Below are 15,428 nucleotides of genomic sequence, written 5' to 3'. Positions count from 1 at the left end.
GTTCCAGCCCAGTGTCTTAACACTTCACCTCAGGCTTGAGTACTCATTGAAGTTTATGGAAAAGTTCACCTTGACAGGAATGTTGCATGATTAAGACCCCAATCTCTCTGCATCAGTTCCCAATCTGAAAATGGGGTGAATATTACTCCCTGTCTCTGTCTTGTCTATTTAGATTTGAAGTTCTTCAGGTCAGGGATTATGTGTATATATAGCACTTAGAAAAATCTGGGCATTATTATTACACAAATTAATCATAATTGTTAATAAACTCAAGAATGATATTCTCATAATATTTTGAGTGCCAGGTGCAAAAGAATCTGGCCTGAGGAAAGATGTGCTCAGAGATTTATCAAGGAACTAAAGAAGTATTCTCCTTTAATGCAGATAGGATGAACCACTTATTTCTGTCACTCATATTATTCAAATGATGGAAAAATACAAAAAATACAAGCAGTCAGTGTCAATGTCTATTGTTCCATTTTGTATTACAAGTGTACAGACACACATTTGTAAAGTTTGCTTTTTAAATAAAGAGAATAAAAACAAAGCCAATATGAACATACTGGGAAAAGACAAGAAAGCAGATTTCTGTAGCTTTTCAACTCCAAATGAGATTTCATTTGGCATCTGTGTTGATATAACAATTCAGTGGAGGAGACTGTATGTCTCTTTTCAGTCACTCTAGAACACCTTTTATATTTAATCCTTACACTAATGCCAGTGATTTAAAAAGCATGATTCAAAACTAGCCCAAAATTCAAAGGTTACAGAATCAAACAATGTAGATTTCAATGTGGTGAATTATCTCTTACCAAGAAGTAAGAGGGTGGGTTTGTTGGACTGCAAGCCAACTGGTCAGCTATTTGATTGATTGACAAAGTAAATGCCACCTTAAATTTAGTGAATGCAGATGCTCCAAGAGCCTGGAAAGCCAGTCACACTTGGCAGTTTTTTGTACCAGCCTGCGAAGCCAGAGACAGGCAAGCAAGAAAGTGAATAGTAATTCTGTTTCTCCTAAGTACTAAACAGATTATTTGGGGGACGAGGGGGAGGGGAATGTTACAAATTATGAGTCCCAAAACTAGCATATTCAAAATACAATTGCCACTACGGATGTGTAGGTGGGCTGGCAAATACCCATTCAGTATCCATTTGAGACAAGTGAGAAAATCCTTTGTTCATAAGTATCAATAAGCTCAAGGCCAGCTCTATAAATAAGCACCAAATGGATTTTGTGGGATGATTTGATTTCTATTAGATTCCATTTTCAAATGTTAGCAATGCTTGCTTTTCATATTCTCTCTTCCAACAAATTGAAACTATTGTGAAATGTAGACTTAGGATATTGCTGTACTTAACATGGGGGGGAGAGGGAGAGCCAAAAGTGAAGTCCTAAAACCAGTTTTTAAGCTTCTAGGTGACATTCAAAACTGTAGTCCAGCAAGGATCATTTTAGCTGTGGTGTCTTCCCCCTTAGTAAAACAGGTAATTCAGTTGCCCTTAAAGTAGTACTAAAAGTCATTTTAAAATAAAAACATGACCCTAGATCTTGAATCAATCTACCAAGGAGTAATAGGATTAGCCTAGAATAACATCAGCACCATTCCTGCCTGTTGAAAAGGCACAAGATTGAAGAGTGGGGTAATCATTCCCAAAGCTGAACTGTATGCTTTCTGCTGTTCTGTCTAAATTGCCTGGTAACTATGTTCTACACTACACAATAGGGCCACCTATACAGAGTAAGAAAACAGCATTTGAAGATACAGTAAAATTCAGAACCAATAGGGAAAACATGTTAAACTGGTTAATCTTTTGCAGCATCTTTGATTAACTTTATAATAGGTTATGGGATGGAAAAATAAAGAACTGCTAAGAACATAGATAAGAGCTATCCTTATTTATATTCAAATTGTAAATCAGTGAACAGCGTTTAGGGCCCAATTCAAAGAGCAGTGTATTTAATCATAGAATCATAGAATATCAGAGTTGGAAAGGACCTCTGGAGGTCATGTAGTCCAACCCCCTGCCCAGAGCAGGACCAATCCCAACTAAATCATCCAGCCAGGGCTTTGTCAAGCCTGACCTTAAAAACTTCTAAGGAAGTGGATTCCACCACCTCCCTAGGTAACGCATTCCAGTGTTTCACCACCCTCCTAGTGAAAAAGTTTTTCCTAATATCTAACCTAAATCTCCCCCACTGCAACTTCAGACCATTACTCCTTGTCCTGTCATCCGCTACCACTGAGAATAGTCTAGATCCATCCTCTTTGATCCACCTTTCAGGTAGTTAAAAGCAGCTATCAAATCCCCCCTCATTCTTCTCTTCCGTAGACTAAACAATCCCATTTCCCTCAGTCTCTCCTCATAAGTCATGTGTTCCAGACCCCTAATAATTTTTGTTGCCCTTCGCTGGGCTCTCTCCAATTTCTCCACATCCTTCTTGTAGCGTGGAGCCCAGAACTGGACACAGTACTCCAGATGAGGCCTCACCAATGTTGAATAGAGGGGAACGATCACATCCCTCGATCTGCTGGCAATGCCCCTACTTATACACCCCAAAATGCCATTGGCCTTCTTGGCAACAAGGGCCCACTGTTGACTCATATCCAGCTTCTCGTCCACTGTCACCCTAGGTCCTTCTCTGCAGAACTGCTGCCTAGCCATTCAGTCCCTAGTCTGTAGTGGTGCATGGGATTCTTCCGTCCTAAGTGCAGGACTCTGCACTTGTCCTTGTTGAACCTCATCAGATTTATTTTGGCCCAATCCTCCAATTTGTCTAGGTCCCTCTGTATCCTATCCCTACCCTCCAGCGTATCTACCACTCCTCCCAGTTTAGTGTCACCCGCAAACTTGCTGAGGGTGCAATCCACACCATCCTTCAGATCATTAATGAAGATATTGAACAAAACTGGCCCCAGGACCGACCCTTGGGGCACTCCGCTAGATACCGGCTGCCAACTAGACATGGAGCCATTGATCACTACCCATAGAGCCCGACAATCTAGCCAACTTTCTACCCACCTTGTAGTGCATCCATCCAGCCCATACTTCTTTAACTTGCCGACAAGAATACTGTGGGAGACCGTGTCAAAAGCTTTGCTAAAGTCGAGGAATAATGGAAAGACTTCAATGGTTTTGGATTAGGCCCTTATTGTCTGGTCCCAGGCTTTCCTTAAAAAAAAAAAAAAAAGATATTTGGTGTCTCTAGAGAAATATTGACATCCATCGTACTTAGAGATTGTCAGAATTTCCAAACCTTTCTGAGAGGCTAAAATTTAGAACACTAGAATAGTTTAGTAAAGAGTAAAGAAAAACCCCAGAAATATGCAAGTTAAATTGTCACAAACAAAATATCCCATGCAGCAGAGAAGTTGCCCAAATTGGCCCTTTACATTCAAAGCCTTGGAGCTCAGATCCTGCAAGGTGCTCAGCAACTGGTTTGGATCCATTAGAACACTTGATCATGTGCTTAGCTTTAAGCGCATTAATACCCTCATTAAGTCACATGTGCTTATGTATTTTGCTTAATCTCGATCAGAATGCTCAGCACTTTGCAGGATTCAGCACAGTAGTCTTTCATCTTACACATTCACCCTCTTAAAAGTAATTGTGGCTCTGCATTGAAAGTGATTGCACAAATTAGATGCAGATCTGCTTTGAGTGTGTTTTCAAAGTCATGGCTGCTTACAATAGTGAGACAAAAAGGCATTGTTGAGTGTTACTGCTCCTAGTGCTACAGCCCACACAGCAAAGAGAAAGTGAGATGAATTTCACTCCTTTTTGTGCACCATCAATTGTTTATTACGTCCCTGTAATGAACAGCAATATTTTGCAACCTTTGCCAAATTGATCCAAATCCTGAGGTCCATACAAATTCCTATAACTCCAATTTATCTGAATAAGGACTCAATAAAAACTACAGTATGCCCCACTGATGCAGGATGATCTCCCCCCTACTGTCTGTGGAAGAGGGTCACCTGCCTGCAGAGCACACCTCTCCCCCACCTGCCATTCTAGATCTTATGTAGGGCCTTCAGGGTGTCTGGGAATCTGCATGAGGGTAGTGGATAGACTAGTAACAGACTTGAGAGAAAGGCAGCCTAAGGGGTCACTTTCAGAGCAGATCTGTCAGCTGTGCTGTCAGGCACTCAGCCTACTTGTGACACACTAAGGAGAATGAGCCAACTGAGGTCCACCTGTGAGTTGCTAATTACCTAGGTGGCTGGGCAGCAGTTAATTAGTTAAGGAATACTTGGGCATAATAGGGTGCATCTACATTGCAGTAGAGAGTGAGCCTCCTGTTGCCCTGGATTTGCGGGGTGTGTATACCCCATAATGTGATTAAGTTAATTGCAATCGTATTATGTGCATTCAACCATCCTGAATTAATGAAATAGTTAAGGGTTAATTTGGAGACCCGCTTTCAGAAGCAAGGTCAAAACTAGCTACAGTCTCTGCTAATCAGAATGGGAGGAGGGGGCAAACAAGTAAACAATTGAGACTAAAAACCTTGGTGGTTGGAAAACCTTGAGTCTAGGCACCTTTGATATTAAAAGTTTATTGAAAGTTAGAAAAGTGATGGTACGGTAGGGGTCATTATGACCTATGTGTTTTGTAGAGGTTAGTTAGAAAATATTAGCTAATAGAGTGTACTTTGGAGCAATCTTCTGAAGCCATCTTGAGAGACGTTTTTCCTGACACCCTTTCTCCCCAGTGGGTGAGCAACTGGCCACTGCAAACCTACTTACTCACTCAATACTATTCTAGATGTTCGGTAAATAGCTGGGATGTTCAAAACCTATTGCTTATTTTTGTATGTGCTTGAAACTAATAAACTGCAGTTTTAGATAGGGCACGCTTACTTGCATGAATCTTATCAGATGAAAGTGCTGTGTTCCTATTGATTTATTCCTTACAGCACCTCGAGTGAAATAGTTAAGTTGCCCCTCTAAGTTCTGAAAACCCCAGGTAACACCTCACAGGCTATGTAGACAGATATGACACTAGCAGAGTTCAAGCTAGTGCTAGAGGGGTTTGAGCTAGTGCACTAAAAATAACATGTGGATGGTCTGTAGGTTAGGCTCTGAAACCTAGAGTGTTGGGTGGGCTTTAAAGCCCAAGCTTCTGCCTGAACCAGACCATCCACATTGTTAATTGTATAGTTTGCTAGTGCAAGTCCGACATGTAATAAAACTAGACGTCAATTGTATTTTATCATTATATTTTTATGCACAGGTTTTTGAGGAATGGCTGGTGCTAGGATACAGATATTCAGGCCTGTCTGTAAAGGCCTATGCTCTCAGAATTTAGGTGTATTCTTACCACTTAGCTAGTTATAGAGGTATAAAAGAAACAATCAAAATCACTGTCTGTCGGTATAAGGGACTTCTCTTCCTGTGACAGTCTGAGGCCCTGTGCTTAGGCTAAGGCCTTTGGCTAAGCAGCAGAGGCAGCCATAAGCTGGGAAGCGAACGGTCACATCCCCACATTCAAAACTAGTCACATTGAAATCAGGTGCTGTTGGGCTGTTAGAAATACAATCCTATCCTGATAATGCCTATCGCCTCCAGAGAAAGGGAAGTGCCTAGAAGATGAAAAAGGAAATTTAGTTTGATAGCATCTTGTCTGGCAAGAACTCGCTTATCAATAGCTGGGATGTGAAATCCTCATTCCTTTGTTGTTCTATCACTGTAGTCCCCATTTCCCTATTGTTTGTCTGTATAATCTCTGGTTCTGTGATTGTTTCTGTCTGCTGTATAATTAATTTTACTGGGTGTAAACAGTGATGAGCTGCCAAAATCTTAACAACGGGTTCCCTCCTCTCCCACAGAGGGGGTTGTTGCGCACCTGTGCCCCCCCAGACTCCTGCCCCATCCAACCCCCCAGCGTTCCTTGATGCCCGCCCTCCCAGGACCCCTGCCCCACCCACCCCCCTCCTCTGTCCCCTGACTGCCCCAGAACTGGGCAGGAGGGTCTCGTAGGCCATCATAGTGGGTGCCCACCGCACCCCTAAGAGCCAGAGGTAGCTGCCGGGGGGCGAGGTGAGGACTCCCGGAGGTGCTTACTCAGGCAGCTCCCAGGAAGCATCCAGCAGGTCCCTCTGGCTCCTAGGGGCGGGTGAGCGTAGCTAGGGGGGGAGTGGCCGCTCCCCCACTGATCACATCAAAATTGGCACCTTAGGCACCGACTCCCTGGGTACTCTGGGGCTGGAGCACCCACGGGGAAAATTGGTGGGTGCAGAGCACCCACTAGCAGCTCCCCACCCTGCGCCTGGCCCCAGATCACCTCCACTCCGCCTCCTCCCCTGAAAACACCGCCCCACTCTGCTTCTCTGCGCCCCCCTGGCTTCCCGCGAATCAGCTGTTTGGCGGGAAGCTGGGGCAGGCTGAGAAGCAGGCAGTGGCTTCCCGCTCAGGCTGAGGGTGGCGGAGGTGAGCTGGGGCGGGGAATGGTTCCCCTGCGCCCCCCCCCCCCCCCCGGGTTACCTGCTATGGCGCGGGCGGCCTTCCTCGTGCCCCCCAGCCCCAGCTCACCTGCGCATCCCTGGGCCTGAGCGGGAAGCAGGCGGCCTGATTTTCAGCCTTCCCCGGCTTCCCGCATGAATCAGCTGTTCGGCGGGAACCCGGGGGGGCGGGGAAGAGAAGCAGGCGGCGGCTTCATACTCAGGCCGAGGGTGGCAGAGGTGAGCTGGGGCGGGGAACGGTTCCCCTGTGACACCCCCCCCCGGGTTACCTGCTGCAGCGTGGGCGGCCCTCCTCGCACCCCCCCACACCAGCTCACCTGTACATCCCTGGGCCTGAGCACTAAGCCGGCCGCCTGCTTCTCAGCCTGCCCCAGCTGATTCGTGGGAAGCCTGGGGGGGGCAGAGAAGCAGAGCGGGGCGGCGCATTCGGGGAGAAGGTGGAGACAGACCAGAGGTGAGCTGGGGCTGGGGCGGGGAGCTGCCGGTGGGTGCTCTGCACCCACCAAATTTATCCCTTGGGTGCTCCAGGGCTGGAGCACCCCTGGAGGTGTCACCTAAGACGCCACTTTTGGCCGGTTAAATTTAGAAGCCCTTTTAGAACTGATTGTCCCTCATGGAACAACCGCTTCTAAAAGGACTTCTAAATTTAACAACCGGTTCTAGCAAACCGGTGTGAACCGGCTCCAGCTCATCACTGGGTGTAAACTAATTAAGGTGGTGGGATATAATTGGGTAAATAATCATGTTACAATATGTTAGGATTGGTTAGTTAAATTTCAGGAAAATGATTGGTTACGGTATAGCTAAGCAGAACTCAAGTTTTACTGTGTAGTCTGCAGTCAATCAGGAAGTAAGTGCTGGGGGGAATGGAAACAGGGAATGGGAGTGTGGAAATTGGAATCATGTTTGGCTAAGGGCATGAATGGAAACAGGGACACAGGTAAGGCTCTGTGGTGTCAGAGCTGAGAAGGGGAACACTAAGGAAGGAAACTGGAATCATGCTTGCTGGAAGTTCACCCCAATAAACATTGAATTGTTTGCACCTTTGGACTTCGGGTATTGTTGCTCTCTGTTCATGTGAGAGGACCAGGGAAGTAAGTGTGTGAAGGAATAAGGCCCCTAACAGCTGGGTTGTTTTTTTTTCCAGGCATAGTGTCCAGTTTTTGATTAATTTTGTGGAAGATTTTACTATGTCCCAGATAATGCACCCAGAGATGGATGCTTTATTAATTAATTAATTAGATGGATAAAAGCATCAGGGTGTGGAGAACACATTGCTGAAAATCTAAATTCAATTTCCACCTTCATAGATTCAAACTTTTACGATGAAGCTGAATTTTAATAGATGTCAGGTCTGTGGTCAAGTGTTTGTCTGTTTTGCTAATTTACAAACTTTGGCTGTTATACATTTCTAACACAAAAAGAAATAGGGGAGTTACCTTATTTAAAAGTTTGAGCATATAATATAATAATGACACTGTCCATACTGTAGTTAAAATCATCAAAGGCAAACAATATACATATATCTTAATTGTTGATATAAGGTAATTATTAAACTCTCTCTCTCTCTCTTAGGCTAGCTGGAAAAAAGGGAATCTGAGTGACAGTTCATACCCTCCTAATGTTGGTGTTATGTGTATAAGAATGAAGGAGAAAATGACTACTGATGGGTAAACCAATTTAAATATTGTTTAAAAATCTGAACCTTTAACATTTTATTATGAATATTTAACATATACAGTGCCATAGGTGTACATGGCAGTATACAGAGAGGATGAAATCTACTTCTTTGCAGAGGACCAGCTCAATGGCTAGACCTTAAGTGATATATCGACCCCATGTTGGCTCTCTGCAAAGAAGGGGGGAATTTTTCCCAAAGACAATAAGCATATCCAAGGGATGTATAATATATCAGTGGTTCTCAAACTAGGGCCGCCGCTTCTTCAGGGAAAAGCCCTGGAGGGCCGGGCTGGTTTGTTTACCTGCTGCATCTGCAGGTTTGGCTGATCGCAGCTCCCACTAGCTGCGGTTCGCCACTCCAGGCCAATGGGGGCTGTAGGAAGGGCAGCCAGCACATCCCTTGGCCTGTGCCGCTTCCTGCAGCCCCCACTGGCCTGGAGCAGCGAACCAAGGCTAGTGGGAGCTGCAATCAGCTGAACCTGCAGACGCGGCAGGTAAACAAACCGGTCCGGCCCGCCAGGGGCTTTCCCTGAACAAGTGGCAGCCCTAGGCTGAGAACCACTGGAATATATTGTGACATATGGAGCATGGAACCAGGCAAAGGGGAGGGAGCTTTACACTAAAAAGCTATAGGGCTGCTTGAGTCACATGGTAAATGCTATGTTGGTTCCTATTTTAGTGTTTGCATTTTAATAGACTGGATGAAAATAATTGCTGGAGAGATTGAATAAAGATAATGTTTTTGAGGAAGGATTTCAAGAAGGAAAGTTGAGTTTATCTGGATTTTAACTATTGAGAATCAGATTTGGTAGATGTAAATTTAAAACCTTCCTTTGGCTAGAACATAATTTCATGGACCAAGAATGGGTGTGTTTTTCATTGTCCGTTGTGTTACATATATTTATAGCGACAAGGTGGGTGAATTAATATATATTTAATTGGACCAACTTCTGTCAGTAAAAGAGACAAGCTTTTGCTCTACCCTGAGCTCTGAAGAAGTTAGTTGAATAAAAGGTATTATCTCACCCACCTTGTTTCTCGAATATCCTGAGACTGGCCTTGCTACAACAATACTGCAAACAACATATATTTGCAGTGTTTGGTTGGTCTGGGGTAGGTGTGCATCTTATACTTTGTGTCTGTCCCCAATGTTACAGAATCAATTAAATTACCAACTAAGAGGTGGTTTTTTTTATTAGTGTCAGACTACAGCTGAGGGAAGGCATAAGTGTCATATATGCTGAATCTTGATGCATACAACTGGATCAAGACATGACTCACTATATTAATAATGGGCTTCAGAGTATTCAAGGTATAGCTTGGAAATATAAATGGATTTAATCATCCTGTCCAAAAAGTAATGGAGGTTTTAATTTTTAAATTCTGCTCAGTATGTGAGGGCACCATTACAAGAGACTTGGTTTTTCCCAGAAGAGATAGAGAAGTTTACAAAGAGATAACTTGGATTCTCCTTTCTCCCGTCTGTTTTACTGAGAAGTCTAGATGGGTTTCCATCCTTACTAAAAAAGCTATGAGATAGTTGAATGGAGCAGAATGTGTCCCTCATATGAGTCATTCCAGATTTGCACTAGTGAAGAATTTGACTCCTTAAGTAATTTGAGGAGGACAAATGTTCTTAAATCAGGTAATTATTTTACAGCAGAAGTATCCTAGTCTTCAGTATTTTCTGGTTAAAGATGACTCTATTTAATCTGTTATGACAAAAGGTTCAAGACCATATGAGATACAATATTCTAACTGGAGGGGATTACAAAGTTGCAATAGACCATTGCCTGGACAAATCTTCCTGGATTTTTGCAATTGATAGGTGGTCAACAGACTCTTACAACCCACATGGTGTTTTATTTACTAATACAAGACCTGTGATTAATTGAAATCAGAAGCTGCACTTTCTCCTGTAAACTCAACATGTCCTATTCTAAAATGAATCCCTTCCTTTTATCTCACTCTGCACTACATGAAAATTCCTACTGTAATACTTAAAAAAAAAAATCCCACTAATCACATCCAAATCTCAGTAATAGTAGTTCTTGGAGATTATGTCCCCAAACCAACTCATTACTGAACAATGAAAATCTTAGGAAATGCTTAAATGATTATTTTTCATGTTTCATTGTAGCATATCTCTACTTTGATTTAGCTACAATTTGGAGAGCATTTCAAACATTCAGTATATCTCATCTAGAATAATCCATTTATGTCATTAAAAAAATATATTGCCAGAAATTACATAAATGTGAAGGGGGCAAAGGAGAGGGGAAGTTGGCAGAAGGATGACCTAAGAACCTGGAAAAATATTTGCACAAAAAAAGTCCAAGTAAAATCTACTCAGCGATCTCTAATTTATCAAATCTGGGCTAAACGGACTGAGTACACTCTTTTCTAATTGAGGAAAAAGTATTTTAAATCTATGTTACCGCTAGCCTTCCAGGATAATAACAGGATAATTATCACAAGGACTGACTAGACATTCTGAAGTTTGGATGTGAAGCTCTAATTTGGTGGGAATGCCAATTACACCTGTCTAATTTTCCACATGATTTGGAGATGATGATATAAAGTTTGTAGAACTCTAAGAGATTTTCAGTTGATATTTTTGCTAGAAGTTTAAATTCACCCTCTATGGATATGACCCCCCCCCAAGAGTATGGATGGATATGTATGGGCAATCACCTCAAACAATTATTAGAGTAATTAACTTATATTCAAAAGAAAAGGAGTACTTGTGGCACCTTAGAGACTAACAAATTTATTTGAGCATGTTAGCATGCCAGAGTCTCATTCGTCATCGGAATTAACCAGACAAATCACTCCACCAACTAAGAACGGCCATGCACCATCACCCACAGAATCAAGAAAAAGCTCTCAGTGTGTTAATCCTTTCTGTGTCCGGGCCGGGTAAGGTTTCCCGGGTGAGGTTTCTCGATTCTGTGGGGGGTGGTGCATGGCCGTTCTTAGTTGGTGGAGTGATTTGTCTGGTTAATTCCGATAACAAACGAGACTCTGGCATGCTAACATGCTCAAATAAATTTGTTAGTCTCTAAGATGCCACAAGTACTCCTTTTGTTTTTGCGAATACAGACTAACACGGCTGCTACTCTGAAACCTAACTTATATTAGATACAAACACACATTTAAGGTTCAGAGGGTTTAACAGTATATTTCTTTAAACCTTTGCCAAGGTGGTATTCTGAATGTGTTACTGAAATCATAGAATGAAGACAAGGAAAAGGGTTGCTTCCAATGACACATTACTATTAATAATCTCAATCCATCCGTCAGTGAAAGTGATTAGCTTTCCTACCTGCTGACTTTGGAAAAGGTAATATAATTACTTATTATTTAGAAAGTGCCATATAAATATAGTTATATAAATATATATATGTAAATATATAAATAGTTTCCTTTTGATTCAGCAGAGGATGGGCTTCCTGCAGAAATGAGAGATCCAATGGAATAAAGAAAGCTGCTTCCATCTTCAGTGACTAACATTCTGACAAACACTAATTAGGTATTGTTGGCCATTATAGCCAATGCTGAACTACAAATGGGAATGTACTTGTAAAAGGGGGGGAAATGTTGGAGAGGAAAAAAAGAGAGAGAGAGAGAGAGAGAGAGAAGTCTGCCATATCAGAAAAAAGTCCCCAAATGACTAAGATAGAGGGAGGAGAACCTACCAGATAAGTCTCAAAACTATTGTTTTTGTAACTTCACTATTTAAACACAAATTGTGAATAAGTCTTTAAAATGTGACAGTCTTCTTTTATTCTGAATGATAGGTGCTATTTTATTTTAAAAGCCATCTTGTCACTGTATGGTACAGTGTGTTTGTACTGTAGCCACTGCTCTTTTGGAAAACTGAGTTCAAACAACATTCTAGGTCACTAATGGAAAAAAAATGTTTGGTTAAGTGCCCATTTGTTCATGTCACAGAACCAACACACATTTTGGTACCTTGGCAATCTCTGCTCAATGGAAGTTATCCAAGAAAAAAATAGCAGGTTGTTGCAATCAGATTGATATGAATTGGCAGAACTTTGTAGAGAAGCTTGAATAGTATTTGCCTTCACTATTCATGGCTCAGGTCAGTGTAGTTTATATATTACACTTTTGAGTACATCAGCATGACATTCTCTTACTTTTTTAAAAAGAGGGAAAATCATTTAAAAACACAAAAGCTCATTGTATAATTGCCTGACTGATATCAGTGTTGTATAGCCAGGAGTAGATGTTGATCTAATCATGCCAAGACTCAATTGCTGTTGATTGGCAGTCTGTACCAATATAAAATTATTAGTTTTCCTGGTTTACACTTGTGACACATCTCTTGGACTATTATTTTCTCACATAGCTGAGGCTGTTATGAACACAAACCCTGACTTGAAGCCAGGCTTTCAACACAATGTTATATGCAACCTGGTAAGTGTTACTCCTATTTAAAAATAATCTATTTTAACTATCAAGCTCTTTAAGTCTTCAGTCCATTCAGAAACATAGATAGTTATCTGAATCTATGGAGACCGCTCCCCACAAACTCCTAGAGCTTCAATTGACAATCCTGATCACCTAAAATCAGTTACAAACACAACCTTCTTCCAGCTAAGAAAGTGCATGGGCTGAGATCAGCGAAGTGAAACTGAACGTAGGAAAGACTGAAGTGATGCAGATGGGTACCAGGAAGGACTATGAAGAACACATTCACTGAATAACATAACCCTTGACTGAGGGTATCTAACTTGAGTTAGACCTAAACTAGACCTAGACCTAAACTAGAGCTGGTCACAAAACTTCTGAGAAAATATTTTTCCTCAGAATTTGCTGATTTGTTGAAATCAAAATGTTCCATGCAGATTGTTCAATTTTGACAGCATTCCAACAGAACAAAGGCATCAGGGCAGCCCATCATATGGATTGTCCATCCATCTGGCCCACCAGGTGGACATGGCCCAAAGCCCAGCCTCCGTTTCCTTTCATGGAGAATTTACAATTTTTGGATTTTTTTCCAAATCAAAATGAAACCAAATTTCAAAATATCAAAATCCTCCACAAAACAGAATTGTATTTTTCCGCCAGCTCTAATCTAAACCTCTGTGCTCACCTGCTCACTGCTTCTAGGAACTGGAATAGCTATAACTGTGAAAAATGCCACTTTTCATCTTTGATTGGCCAGAAGACCACACCCCCTTCTATCAGATTTCAATTTTGCCACAATAATCCACATGTTCATGACCTCCAGGTTTGACTAATGTAATGCAATGCTATAATGATTCTCAGGGAACCCAGGACAGTCAGTCATCTTGTTATCCCCCTGCCTCCACTGAGAGAGAGATTTGCTTGTGCTTAGCTGTGTGTCAGCTTTCTGACTCCACCAGTCTATTGGCCACCAAAAAAAAAAAAAAATCTCCTCTAGGCTGAGCAAGCCCTTACTTTGCTGCAGGTTAACAACAGGTGTACCCCGAGGCCTTTTGAAGCATTCCCCAGCCCCTTCTCCACTGAAAACAGTAATAACAGGTCTGCTATTCCCAAGGGAACAGTGTACATACCTACCTGTATGATTCAATCTTTTCAACAACATAACCACTGACAAGTAGAGGAGAATCATTGTGTTTGTGGGGAGAAAAGAGAGGTTAAGCAGCCATTGCTTAATACATTTCTTCAACACAGTAAGAGTTAAAATGAGAGCTGAATGACATTTTTCATTTTTAGTCAAAAATAAGTTTTGCTTATGAGAAAAGACTATGAAAATTTGTCTTTTATTGTAATTTTCTTTTTTTCATGAAATTTTCTGAAACATTTTAAATGAAATTTATATTGAAATTGTTATCAACATTTTTTATTTGGCTGAAAATTTCATGAACTCATTTTTCCATTTTTGACCAGTTATAGTTATGTTCTACCTCAGTCTCTCTTCTTAGCTCATCAACGCAGACTTTTGATAGTCACCATCTGGGATTATTTTGTTAAAGAGAGCATGCTCTGGCATAGTCTCAGGGAATTTTCAAAGGAATACACTCTCCTAACACATACACGGAGCCAAATATTACTCCCATTGAATTCAATAGACATTTTGGTAGGTTTTCGTGTAATTACTTGGATGCATTACTAAGTGTCAGTCATTGAAGTTATTATACACATATGATGTTCTGCTCTCCCTTTTTAAATATCATGCTTGCAGATCAAAGAGGTATGCGTATTCTAGGAGGTGAAGAATGGGAAAATCAAATTAGGAAATGGCCTAATAACCCAAACTAACAATTTTAACATATTCTCCTCTTCCAAATAAGAACAACAGACTTTCTTATAGCTTTCCTCTTTGAGTCCCATCATCTCTAACACTGTCCTTCAGTTGGATACATACAGCTTTCTAAAATCCCTGTAATTCCCCCTTATTCATGTGCTTTCCAAAAAAACCCCCAAAAAATACCAAACAAAAAAACCCAAACAAACCAATCCTGGAAAAAGTTAAAGGATGAGGAGCAGTGTGACTGGAAGGGAAAAAGGTGCATGTAACTTTTTCTAGTATGCCTATTTCCTGCTTTAGTCTTTGGGTTTATCCTGTTATATATTGGATATAAAACATCAACACAAATAAATTTAAAAGATTTTGATAGAATGACTAATAGAGCCAACATGTTCCCACGAGCTTTCCTACCTTTCTAGTAGAGCATTATATCACGAAAGATAGCTGAACCTATCAATCAGTGAGAGAAGAAGAGGGTGATCAATATATAGATTTATTTTATTCTCAGACATACTTTATATAGAGATACATCTGCATCAGCATTTAAATACTCACACAGCTTTGCTTCACTGGCACACACTTAAAGCTTTATTTATTTAACTAGCATAGATAATCATTATGTATTTTATAACTAAAGATACCACTCATTCATTCATATACCCAGAGTGAGCAATAGTTCCATTACACTAACGTCTGGTACAACAAGCCAGGCAAGACAGTTAGGTTAAATGTTTATACCCCTTCTTATCTAGTAAAGCTAAGAAGGAAAAGAAATGGAGAGAGAAGGGAGGAAATGTATTGACCTCAAGGTTTGTTTCCACATGAGCTGGGAATGATGGATAAGCAGTATTTCCAGTGTTTATTTCTGGCTACAGCAGCCACTTTAGACCACTCACAATACTATTATTTCAAGGAGCACATCATGGCTGTCTTTCTGATAACATAAGGTACCTTTTATAAAACAGCCTTCCTGGATCAGATTGTCTTGCGCACCACACAGTGGCGCAAAGGGATGGTCATATA

General features: G+C 41.3%; 1 long non-coding RNA gene across 1 annotated transcript in view; it reads left to right on the top strand.

Annotated features, from left to right (window-relative positions):
• LOC140905172 (uncharacterized) overlaps window positions 1–15,428 on the top strand; it is a 135,931-nt gene that overhangs the window by 51,979 nt on the left and 68,524 nt on the right. The window contains exon 2 of the long non-coding RNA XR_012156779.1: window positions 8,039–8,133. This is a non-coding gene — a long non-coding RNA (uncharacterized lncRNA). The remainder of the gene's footprint in view (window positions 1–8,038; window positions 8,134–15,428) is intronic.

The sequence above is a fragment of the Lepidochelys kempii genome, chromosome 1, assembly GCF_965140265.1.
Source record: "Lepidochelys kempii isolate rLepKem1 chromosome 1, rLepKem1.hap2, whole genome shotgun sequence".
Lineage (NCBI taxonomy): Eukaryota > Metazoa > Chordata > Testudines > Cheloniidae > Lepidochelys > Lepidochelys kempii.
This window is presented reverse-complemented; position numbering and strand designations above follow the sequence as displayed.